This window comes from Panicum virgatum, chromosome 3N (assembly GCF_016808335.1).
Source record: "Panicum virgatum strain AP13 chromosome 3N, P.virgatum_v5, whole genome shotgun sequence".
Taxonomy (NCBI): Eukaryota; Viridiplantae; Streptophyta; class Magnoliopsida; order Poales; family Poaceae; genus Panicum; species Panicum virgatum.
The window spans coordinates 34,890,309-34,902,703 of NC_053147.1; the positions used below are offsets into that span (position 1 = coordinate 34,890,309).

The 12,395-nt window shown below is 45.6% G+C and overlaps 1 pseudogene; it reads right to left on the minus strand.

The window, feature by feature from the left end:
- Nucleotides 1-1,215: 1,215 nt before the first annotated feature.
- On the minus strand, nucleotides 1,216-12,025 carry LOC120667769 (annotated as a pseudogene).
- Between the last annotated feature and the right edge of the window lie 370 nt (nucleotides 12,026-12,395).

Genomic DNA, 12,395 nt, shown 5'->3' on the forward strand with positions numbered 1-12,395 from the left:
GGGTAAAATGAACCAAATGACATAGTTTAAGGGGTAAAACGAACCAAAATATAATTTAGGGGGTTATTCAGACTTTGGTTATACTTGAGGGGAGTAATTTGGACTTTTTCCGAAAAAGAACTTCCTGACTAGAGAGGATGGTCTCCAGCTGCTTGACGTTGCCATTGTGAAAAGTTATGCAGCAGGACTAGCTGTCAGTGAAGGGGTAACAGACGAGTAGTAACAATCATTGGCACCCTGCAGCAATAGGGAGAAGCTAGAGAAGTTAAGAGAAGCAGCCTTGAGAGGTGCTGCTTGACCTATAGGTACTGTCAAATGCTTTAGAGCTACACATACAGATCGGTTATGCACCAGCCACTAGATTAAACCACTCAAAGTACATAGCAGAGCTTGCAATCTAGGCAATACATGATAGTACCTATCAAGTCTTAAGCTTGTATAGAAGTTCAAATTTTTTTTTAAAAAAAAACACATGTACTACAGAAGCCTCAGAAAAATAGGAGGGCAGCTATGAGATCAGACCATCACCTGCAAAATACAAGAAACAACATCAGCTATGGATTTCCCTTTTGTGTCCTTTGCTACTTGGTAATGTTTCCATGTAGATGATTAAACATAAATGCATGCTTACAATTGAGATGCATAGCAAACGGAAATGCTCAGCTAATAGGTGAATTTGCCTGATTGGCTAGTTAAGTGTTAGCTTCCTTATTTAGCATAGTACTGAAAATCAATGCATTTGATATATATTACTTGAAGCTGAACACATGTATGCATACTCCTCTGCAATGTACCTGGCTTCTTATCTCAGTTAGTATTGGGCGAGGACTGGCGGGAGAGCTGGGAAGAAGGGGGCAGTCGTGGGAGCAAGGGTGATGAAATTTGGCGTAGGGAGTCGGCGGGGATTGGATTCGGAGTCTTTAATCTGTATGTCCTCTGTATGTCATTATGTAAAGTGTTCTTGACCTCTATACTTCTAAAAAATTGACTCGCACAAGTTTTTTTTACCTCTATGCCCTTTGAACGGAATGGACTGTAACGGTGACTAATGGAGTTAGGAAAAGACAATTTTGCCCTTATGTGAAGGAGATGTTGCATATGAAGTTTTTAACCTGTATGTCATTGTGAAAATTGATGTTAACCTGTGTGCTCTTGGGAGTCTTTAAACAGTTAAAGGGCTGGAAGGGGGAGTTGGCGCGCACGAGGCGACCGCCCTGTATTTTTTTTTAATTTCAGATCTAATGAAAATGAGAAAAACTCTGAAAATAAATTAAAAAAATGAAAACAGCGCGCACGAGGGGGCATGCATCATATTTTATCCTTGTTTAAGCGGCACATAGAAAGAAAGAAAGAAAAACTCATAGCGGGATAAAAGAACAAAAACTTAATCCTTGCCATCCTCAGAGTAATTCAAATATATTTTCATTTGGCGAAACCAAGTTCCTTGGTCTATGCATCATCAATTCTACAGCACCAATTAACAGAACTTGGGCGACCACGCAATTGCCAACCAATCCGAATCGCAAGCAGAAGGACCCCTCCGATCCACGGCGACCGGCCGGCCGAACACGCCTCGACCCCCGCCCACCCGCGCCGCGCCGACCAGGTCACAGGTCGCCAGCGATCTCAATCAGGTGCACCATGTACTTGCAACATCTCTGGTAGCTGACGAACCCCATGAACCAGAACTCGAAGCTATCCACGACCACCTGTATGTACTTGTGCTCCGGCTTGTCGGCGCTCTCACTGGGCCTCACCCGGTTGATCCGCTGCAGCGGGACCGCCACCTTGTAGGGGACCTGGGCCACGACGTCGCCAGCCGGGGAGGTGACGGCCAGGGAGCGGTCGCTGCGGAAGGTGATCCTGCGGGTGTGGAGACGAAGAGCATCCCGGCGATGGGACCGCCGGTGGTGTAGAGGTAGCACTGGTGGGCCTTCACCAGCCACTCGCTCCTCTCTGCCGGGAACGCGTGCGGAACGCGCGCTCCAAGCCGCCGGCCTGCAGGATCCTCGCGCCCAGGGCCCAGGCTCAGCTTTCCCTTCCACTGGATGAGGGGGGCACCCTGGCCGTGCGGCGCCCTCGGCGCGGCCGCCCCACGTGGCCCCTTGCCTTGCGCGAGCGCGGCGGCCCCGCACGAGGCCGACGCCCGCAGGTCACCACGGTAGAGGGGGCGAGGAAGGGACGGCGTCAGGCGGCGGTGGCCGGACGGGGCGGCGTCAGGCGGCAGCGGCCGGAGGGTGCGAGGAAGGCGGCGGCGGCCGGAGGGTGCGAGGAAGGCGGCGGCGGCCGGAGGGGGCGAGGAACAGCCTGTTCGGCTGGGATGGGGAGAACACTGTAGCAGCTGGTTGAATAGTAGTTTGCGAGGAGAAACGACACTGTAGCGGCTGGTACTGTAGCAGCTGTTTACTGTAGCGGCTGGTAGCTATATTACCTCAACTACCCGCAATACGGTGATACGTGATAAGTAGTCGTTCAATCGGGCAAAGCCTTTGTATTTTTGTATTTTTGAGCAGTCATGCTAAAGCGTTATCCAAAAACCTGATTGCCCGCCTATCCCGTGCAGGATCTCAAGGCGAGCAAGGTTTCGGAGGCCTGATCACGCTAATTCTGTGCGCGCAGAAATTAGCGAGAATTAGCGTTGGGGAACTCAGTTGTTGCAACTGGAGAGGGAGAAGAGAGGAGCCGAGTTGCCTCATTGCTCTAGTGCAGAATGGATGAGGGGAATGTCACTTCTTATATAGTGACTCAGGTGCTCAGGATCGTTGAACCTGGACACCATCAGAGTCATTTAGGTGATGCGGTTATGGTCATTAATTACAGATTTAATTGCACGTTTAATCGCACGATTAATTACTGTCAACGGCAAAATAGCCATCACATCGCACCGCACCGCACCGGCACCTGCACGTCACGTCCAGCCGCGCACGCGCACGCGCACCGCCCGTCTGGCCGGCCGGCCGGCCGCGCCGCGCCGCGCCTCGTCTCGGCCACGGCCCGGCCCGGCGAGGCGAGCGAGCGCGCGCGTGTGGTTCACCATCCTCCTCTTACCGGCTTCACAAGTGGTGTACACGAAGTCCACCTTTTAAGTCGGTTGAGATCCTCCTCAATTCCCGGTACGGAATTAAGCATTGATTCCCTAGCATTAATAGTGGGTTTTAAATTCTTTTAATGCTTTAGAAGTAATGGGCCAAGCCCATTACTCCAACAATCCCCACCAAGAAATTCAAGCCACACTAGAAATACCCTCATTCCCTCATTGATATACTAGTATTCGACAGAGACTGTTAAGTTGAACTTCCATCTAGGACAAAGGCTACACTTATTCACAACTGTGCAATGGACTATGCCTTGAATTGCCAGTTTTGTGCAAACAAATTTGACCAGAGCCCTACACTGGTACTAGACTGCAAAAGCATCCCCGCGGTTTGGAGCTTATAAGTCATACTCCAGGTCCTTCATGAGTTTTTAGAGAATACCCAATTCTCATAGACCATGACCAGTGGTCAAACTCATATAGGTGTGTTCCTTTCAGATGTTCTGTAGGACAACATCTTTGTTTCAAGAAAACAACTCATTTGTTTAAAAAAACCACCTGGCACACATTAAGGTATAGACCAACCTGCCATACAGATTAGAAGAGAAATGCACCTTATACACGGAATGAGCCCTTTTCACAAAGGTTCTCTTCTCACAGTCAGACTTTAGTTTGTTTCACCATCCTAATTCACGGGATCTCCGATCACATAGGACAGGTTTCCACTATAGAATGACTCACATGGGTCTCAAGCCCAATTCCATAGATGCATTGTCTATCACATTTCGTGAAAGACCCTTTGTAAACTGATCTGTCAGATTCTTAGCCATCTGAACATAGTCCAGGGTTATAACTCCGGAGTTTCTCAATTTTCTGACAGATTTCAACCGCCTTTTCATATGTCTAGATGACTTCATATTATCCTTTGAACTATTCACCTTGACAATTACCGTTTGATTGTCACAATTCATTAGGATTGCCGGTAACGGTTTTTCAACTATCGGCAAGTCCATAAGGAGCTCACGAAGCCACTCAGCCTCAACAGTGGCGGTATCTAATGCTGTGAGTTCTGCTTCCATAGTTGACCTCGTTAAGATGGTCTGCTTGCAAGACTTCCAGGAAACAGCTCCACCACCAAGTGTAAACACATATCCACTTGTGGCCTTTATCTCATCAGCATCAGAAATCCAATTTGAATCACTATACCCTTCTAGTACCCTTGGGTACCCGGTGTAGTGAATTCCATAGTTCATTGTCCCCTTCAGATAGCGCATTACTCTTTCAAGAGCCTTCCAATGATCATCTCCCGGGTTTGAAACAAACCGGCTCAGTTTGCTTACAGCAAACGAGATGTCAGGTCTTGTAGCGCTCGCTAAATACATTAATGAACCAATGATCTGAGAATATCTCAGCTGATCTCGCATTATCCTTTTGTTCTTTCTAAGAATTAAACTGGCATCATATGGTGTTGAGACAGGTTTATAGTCGCTATAACCAAAGCGACTTAACACCTTCTCCACATAGTGAGACTGTGTAAGAATCACCCCACCATTGATCTCTTTTACCAGTTTTATATTAAGGATAACATCAGCTTCTCCCAGATCCTTCATCTCAAAATTTTGAGATAAAAACTCTTTGACTTCCTTAATCACATTAAGGCTAGTGCCAAAGATCAGTATGTCATCCACATACAAGCACAAAATCACTCCTTCAGCCCCACCATAGCGATAGTACACACATCTGTCAGCTTCGTTCACAACAAAGCCGGCAGAGGTCAAAGTTCTATCAAACTTTTCATGCCACTGCTTAGGCGCTTGCTTGAGACCATATAAAGATTTTAACAACTTACAAACCATTCCTTCTTGACCCTTTGATACAAACCCATCCGGCTGATCCATATAGATCTCCTCTTCTAACTCTCCATTGAGGAAAGCCGTCTTAACGTCCATCTGATGAACGAGAAGACCATAAGAGGCTGCCAGGGAAAGTAACACTCGAATTGTGGTCAATCGGGCAACTGGTAAATAAGTGTCAAAGAAATCTTCTCCTTCTTTTTGGGTATAACCCTTGGCCACAAGCCTAGCCTTGTACTTTTCAATAGTACCATCTGGCCTAAACTTTTTCTTGAACACCCACTTGCATCCAACCGGTTTACATCCATAAGGACGTTCAACGACCTCCCAGGTTCCATTAGACATAATAGAATCCATCTCACTCCTTACTGCTTCCTTCCAATAGTCAGCATCAGGAGATGAATATGCCTCTTCAATGGTTCTGGGTGTATCATCTATGAGGTATACAATGAAATCATCACCAAAAGACTTTACAGTCCTTTGTCTCTTGCTCTTTCTCGGAGCATCATTGTTATCCTCCTCAGGATTTTCTACAAGTGTATGTTCATTGTGTTCTATCGGCTCAGCAGAGCCATCATCCTCGATGAACTCTTGCCTAGATGAACTTGTTTCATCTCTCATGGGAAAAATGTTTTCAAAAAATGTAGCATCTCTGGACTCTATTATAGTACCAACATACATGTCAGGTACTCCAGATTTCACTATTAAAAATCTATATCCAACGCTGTGAATAGCATAACCTAGAAAGATACAATCCACAGTTTTAGGTCCAAACTTACGTTTCTTGGTTATTGGCACACTCACTTTTGCCAAACAACCCCATGTACGTAAGTATGACAGTGTTGGCCTTTTCTTCTCCCATTCCTCGAATGGAGTTATCTCTTTATTCTTTGTAGGAACACGGTTTAGGACATGACATGCAGTCAATATAGCCTCACCCCACCATTCCTTGGAAAGTCCCGCTGTATCTAACATGGCGTTAACCAAATCCGTTAGAGTGCGGTTCTTTCTTTCGGCAACCCCATTTGACTGAGGTGAATAGGGAGGCGTCCTTTCATGAATAATACCATGTTCCTCGCAGAATAAAGTAAATAAATTTGAGAAATACTCGCCACCACGATCTGACCTAACTCTTTTGATCTTTCTCTCAAGTTGGTTTTCTACTTCAGCTTTATAGATTTTAAAGTAGTGTAAAGCTTCATCTTTTGACTTCAACAAATAGATGTAACAAAATCTAGTACTATCATCAATCAAAGTCATGAAATATTTTTTACCACCTTTTGTCAACACTCCATTCATTTCGCACAAATCGGAATGAATTAATTCTAAGGGTGCCAAGCTCCTTGCCTCCACGGTCTTATGAGGCTTACGAGTTTGTTTTGATTCAACACATACATGACACTTAGAATTTTTGACAAAAGTGAACTTTGGAATTAAGCTCAAATTAGCTAAGCGCATCATACAACCAAAATTAACGTGACAAAGCCTCGAATGCCAAACATTTGTTTCATCAACGTTAATAACATTGTATGCAATTTTATTACAAATATCTGACAAAGAAAGACGGAACAAGCCTCCGCTTTCATAACATTTTCCAACAAAAGTACCAAACTTAGACAAGATACATTTATTGGACTCAAAGACTAATTTGAAACCATCTCTACACAGTAGAGAGCCGCTGACTAAATTCTTCTTGATGGTGGGGACATGCTGCACGTTCTTCAGCTGCACGGTCTTCCCCGAAGTAAACTTCAGATTTACCGTACCAACACCAAGAACACGCGCATGTGATCCGTTCCCCATCAGCAAGGAGGAAGTCCTGCCGGTCTGGTAGGAAGAGAACAAAGAAGCATCAGCACAAACATGAATATTAGCACCAGTGTCAACCCACCACTCGGGTGAACCAAAGACTGAAAGAACAGTAGGTAATAAATTACCGTACCCCGAAGTTCCTCCAGGCTCGCTAATAACCATGTTGGCGGAGTCGTTGCCTTTGCGGTTTGGACACTTTGCAGCAAAGTGATCCGTACTAGCGCACACATAGCAAGCTCCCGTCTTCTTCTTCTTAAAAGTGGTTGTCTTCTTAGTCTTTGGTTGGTTCTGCGGTGACTTTTTCTTGTTCTTGTGGGAGTTGTTCTTCTGAACAAGATTGGCACTTGAAGCACCAACAACTCCTTTCCCACGTATGTCCTTTGCTCTCGCCTTCTCCTCAACATCAAGAGTCCCCATGAGTCCATCTATTATGAACTTCTGTCTCTTGTGTTTTAGAGAAGTAGCAAAGTCCCTCCAAGAAGGTGGCAGCTTAGAGATTATATCTCCGGCCACAAACTTATTGGGTAACACACATGGGGACTCTTTGCTGCAATTTTTGAGATCTTTTGCCAGAGTATGTATTTCATGAGCCTGTTCCACTACAGAACGGTCTTCGACCATCCTGTACTCAAGGAACTGCTCCATGATATACAACTCACTCCCGGCGTCAGATACTCCATATTGAGCCTCAAGAGCATCCCACAATGCTTTGCAAGTTGGCAGCCGGATATAAGAATCCACCAGGTTATCACCGAGAACACTAATGATCAAGCCTCGAAAGAGGATATCAGCCTCATCGAACGCACTCCCTTCCTCTGGAGAGAATTGTTCAGGCTTACCCTCTTTCACATGGATCACTCTCGATAGTGTTAACCACAGTATAAGTCGCTCTTGCCAACGTTTGTAATTTGAACCATCAAAAGGTGATGGTTTGATTGATGCAGCAAAGCTAGATACCGAAAGCCTATTAACACAATCAGGTTTTTGAATTGTTAGAAATTTAGGCAATTTCGGGCACAATTTAATTCCAAAATTAAATGTATAAACTAGCAATATTTCTATGACTTTAAGGAGTAAAATAAAACATGTGAACATGTTTATACTTATCACACAAATAAGCATAAACAATATAAATAACCAAAGTTTCAGGGAGTACCCTGAAGCGGGGCCGTTGCCGGAGGCATTGGCTGCGCTGTTACCAACTGGAGTAGACATCTACTCGGTTGGCCTCAGTCGAAGTAGTCGAACTAAATCGGTGCAGGAAGAAGTTCGCAGTGCAGTCCCACGAACGGTCACCAAGATGTAGTCGACGTAGTCGTTCGGCCACCAGAATGTAGTCGACGTAGTCGTTCGGCTCGTCCACCAGGAAGTAGTCGTTCAATCGGGCAAAGCCTTTGTATTTTTGAGCAGTCACGCTAAAGCGTTACCCAAAAACCTGATTGCCCGCCTATCCCGTGCAGGATCTCAAGGCGAGCAAGGTTTCGGAGGCCTGCTCATGCTAATTCTGTGCGCACAGAAATTAGCGTTGGGGAACTCAGTTGTTGCAACTGGAGAGGGAGAAGAGAGGAGCCGAGTTGCCTCAGTGCTCTAGTGCAGAATGGATGAGGAGAATGGCACTTCTTATATAGTGACTCAGGTGCTCAGGATCGTTGAACCTGGACACCATCAGAGTCATTTAGGTGATGCGGTTATGGCCATTAATTACAGATTTAATTGCACGTTTAATCGCACGATTAATTGCTGTCAACGGCAAAATAGCCATCACATCGTACCGCACCGGCACCTGCACGTCACGTCCAGCCGCGCACGCGCACACGCACCGCACCGCACCGCACCGCCCGTCCGGCCGGCCGGCCGCGCCTCGGCCCGGCCCGGCCCGGCCCGGCCCGGCCCGGCCCGGCGAGGCGAGCGAGCGCGCGCGCGCGTGTGGTTCACCATCCTCCTCTTACCGGCTTCACAAGTGGTGTACACGAAGTCCACCTTTTAAGTCGGTTGAGATCCTCCTCAATTCCCGGTACGGAATTAAGCATTGATTCCCTAGCATTAATAGTGGGCTTTAAATTCTTTTAATGCTTTAGAAGTAATGGGCCAAGCCCACTACTCCAACAGGCAGGAGGGGGCGATGAAGGGGCACGGTGGCGCGCCGGCCGGAGGCGGCGTTCGGCAGCGGCGGCTGGCGGCGTCGGCTATGGGTGAGGGTTTTGGGGAGGGGGAGGAGGGCGATTCCAGGGAGGGGATTATGGGTAAAGGGGTACACAGGAGCAATATGGTCATTCCCATTGGGCAATGAGTCCCACCTGTCAGACTTTGCTCCCGTTATCTTCTAACAGCACATGGATGGAATGGCATAGAGATGGATGGAATGACATAGAGAAACAAACTTGATGTATGGGCGTACAAGTGCGAGTCAATTTTTTTAGGATATAAAAGTCAAGAGCATTTTACTAAGGACATATACAGATTAAAGACTGGATTTGGCGCAGGGAGTAGGCATCGGGAACCGAGAGGATTTGACGAAGCGGTAGAGGGAAGGAGCGCCCAATTGGCTGAACGATGTCACCACGGATCACGCCGGGAGCGGTTTTTTTTCTTTTTTATATTTTAAAAAAATCAAAATTTCAAAAATATATGTCCGTTTTGAAATATTTCAAAACTACCCCCGGTCGCCCTATGGGGGGCAACAGGCCATAAGTGTAATTCTTTTTCTTCAAATTTGCAACGAGATTCCTGACAAAAAAAAATGCAAGGGGACCTGTCGGCCCCCCAATGGGCGACAGGGGCCTGTCGCCCACCAGAGGGACGACTGCCTCCCACCCTAAAAGCGCTAAGCTCTGGGTCACGCATGCAGCTCAGTGGCCCGTCTAGAGGTTGGGTATTTGCCAGGTTTGGGAAATTGTGCCCACCCTTAATTAGCTCTAGTCTGTTAGTGGCCTCCCGGTTGGCATGCGGAACGATGCTTCTTTCTTTAGATTATGATCCACTGATGCTAGCTAGAGCCAAGTCGGGTGTCTGCGCCGAACCCATCACCGCATGCTGCCAAGTCGGGAGGTTTACCTGCGCACACAGTGAGCTGGCGCCGGCCGCAGCAACGGCGGATCGGGCATGCTTGATGAGTACTTCTGCCAGAGGCCACCCATGCTCTAGAGCTGCTTGCATGTACTTCTGCCAGTTATCACAGAATACTTATCCAGTTATACTCTTTATTTCACTACCTTATTCAATAATCCGTAAAAACTAAGTATGGAATTCAACTACAACGTATAAGTATTCATAACTACGTGATGACACTCAAATTCTATCCTGCATATGCGAAATTCTATTCTAAATCGTAATTAATTTATAAACACGTCTCTAATAGTACTGCAATTGTATTAATAAATGTGTAGTACTAATTTTCTAAACTAATTTACTAATACGTAACTAAAAACTAAAGTATCATTAAACTCCTGTCGTTGCACGCCGATCTGCCGTTGCTGCGGCCGGCGCCAGCTCACTGTGTGCGCAGGTAAACCTCCCAACTTGGCAGCATGCGGTGATGGGTTCGGCGCAGACACCCGACTTGGCTCTAGCTAGCATCAGTGGATCATAATCTAAAGAACAAAGCATCAATGGATCATTCCGCGTGCCAACTGGGAGGCCACTAACAGACTAGAGCTAATTAAGGGTGGGCACAATTTCCCAAACTTGAAACTCAAACCTGGCAAATACCCAACCTCTAGACGGGCCACTGAGCTGCATGCGTGACCCAGAGCTTAGCGCTTTTAGGGTGGGCGGCAGTCACCCCTCAGGTGGGCGACAGGCCCCTGTCGCCCGTTGGGGGCGACAGGCCCCCTTGCATTTTTTTTTACCAGAAATCTCGTTGCAAATTTGAAGAAAAAAAATTACACTTAGGGCCTGTCGCCCCCCCATATGGCGACCGGGGGTAGTTTTAAAATATTTAAAAACGGACATATATTTTTGAAATTTTGATTTTTTTAAATATAAAAAAGAAAAAAGCGCGCCGGGAGCCGCGTGCAACGAGTTGGGCCAATTCTAGGATTGGCTCAAGAACACATGAATGATTCATTTTCTCTTTTTATTTTGGAACTAAAACGAACTCCAAATTTAATTATTTTTTAAATTTTTTTTGTAAATTCATACTCTTTCAACTAATAGCTATGTTTGTATGTAAATTGATATTTCTTGTATCTTTTTTATATACCTTATTTTCTTACATCTAATTTACAGAATTGAAAAATATGTTTTTGCATAACAATTGGTAATGTAACTTTATATTTTATAATATTATGGTAAAAATAAGTAATAAGAAAAAAAGCAGGGCTCAATTAGAGTCCAACCCAAGACCTCTCTCTTCCTAAGGAGTCATACCATTGGAAACTTCTATATATGACTTGAGTTATATAAAACTAGTTGAGTACTATATAAATTTGTGAACAACATATGACCATACTTTATTAAAACTATCTGCAACTTTTACCATAAGTTTAGGACCTGAAATACATTGTCATGTTAAATTATAGAATATTTTGATCAAATTTAGATATTATTATAATTATTATATAGTAATATAGAGATAGAAGGTTGAATTACCCCTACTAAACCAGTTAAATTCTTTGTGTATCTCTGGATATGAGCCACAACAAAACATATGATTCAAAATATAAATTATATTTAAGTTTTTGAATCTTATTGGAGGTACATTACATAGTTCAGTTTGCAATTACTTTCTATAAATACGTAGAAATACATTTAAATACGTGTTAGCTCATGTTATAATATTTGTTGCTGACGTGTCATTCTAATCTAGGCACTTCATCCAATAAGAATGAATCCATATGTTAGGTAGAGTCAATCTGAATCATGTGGTCTTGCGTTCGAACCTTAGATGTGCCTTCACAAGATTCTCATACCTTACCGCCACACGAAAGTCAATATAAAACAAATTATTTTAAGTCCAATACATATAAGAAATATATTTACATATACAAGATAACTATTTTTATAAGTTACTTCGAAAGATTAGCATGCTGCCGGACCCCCCACGCTGCCACACCTGCGCCGGCTCCGACTCTGACCGGCCCACGTTGCTGTCCCCAAGCCATCCCGCGTCCTCCCCGTTATCCGCCTGCTGGGCGTGGCCCAGCCCCTGCACCGCCGCTGGGACCGCCGCCACCCCGGCGAACATCTGGCGCCGCACCTCCTCCTCGACCTCCAGCCGCCGCTGCCGCTGGTGGTGCTGATGCTGCAGGAGCGCCACTGCCACCTGTCCCTGGCCCCGTACCGCTCCACGGCCCCCACCCAAGCTGCCGAACCTCTGCTCGTCCATGGTGAGAAGGAGAAGGGGTGGCGCGGGGAAGAAGATCGCGCGACAAAAAACGACGTGGGGGAGGGGTGATATGGAGGAGCGATAGCGTGGGTATATTTATGCACAAGAGAGGAAGATTTACCAATTGTTAGGAGATGTGGAATTAGTATAGGAAACTATTGGAGAGAGTTTTTTTTCTCTTTTCCCAAAATAACAAGGATGCAAAAATAGAATTGGGAACTCTTGGAGATGCTCTTACCATGGTTTATATATATGTTGTTAGGTTAATTTACTCCAACGTCCTAGTTGAAATGGCCATAGGTTGGCTTCAGGCGATGGATCAAGTTTGGCATTGGCTACTTTCCACAGTGTCAAGCCATGGAACCCTGAG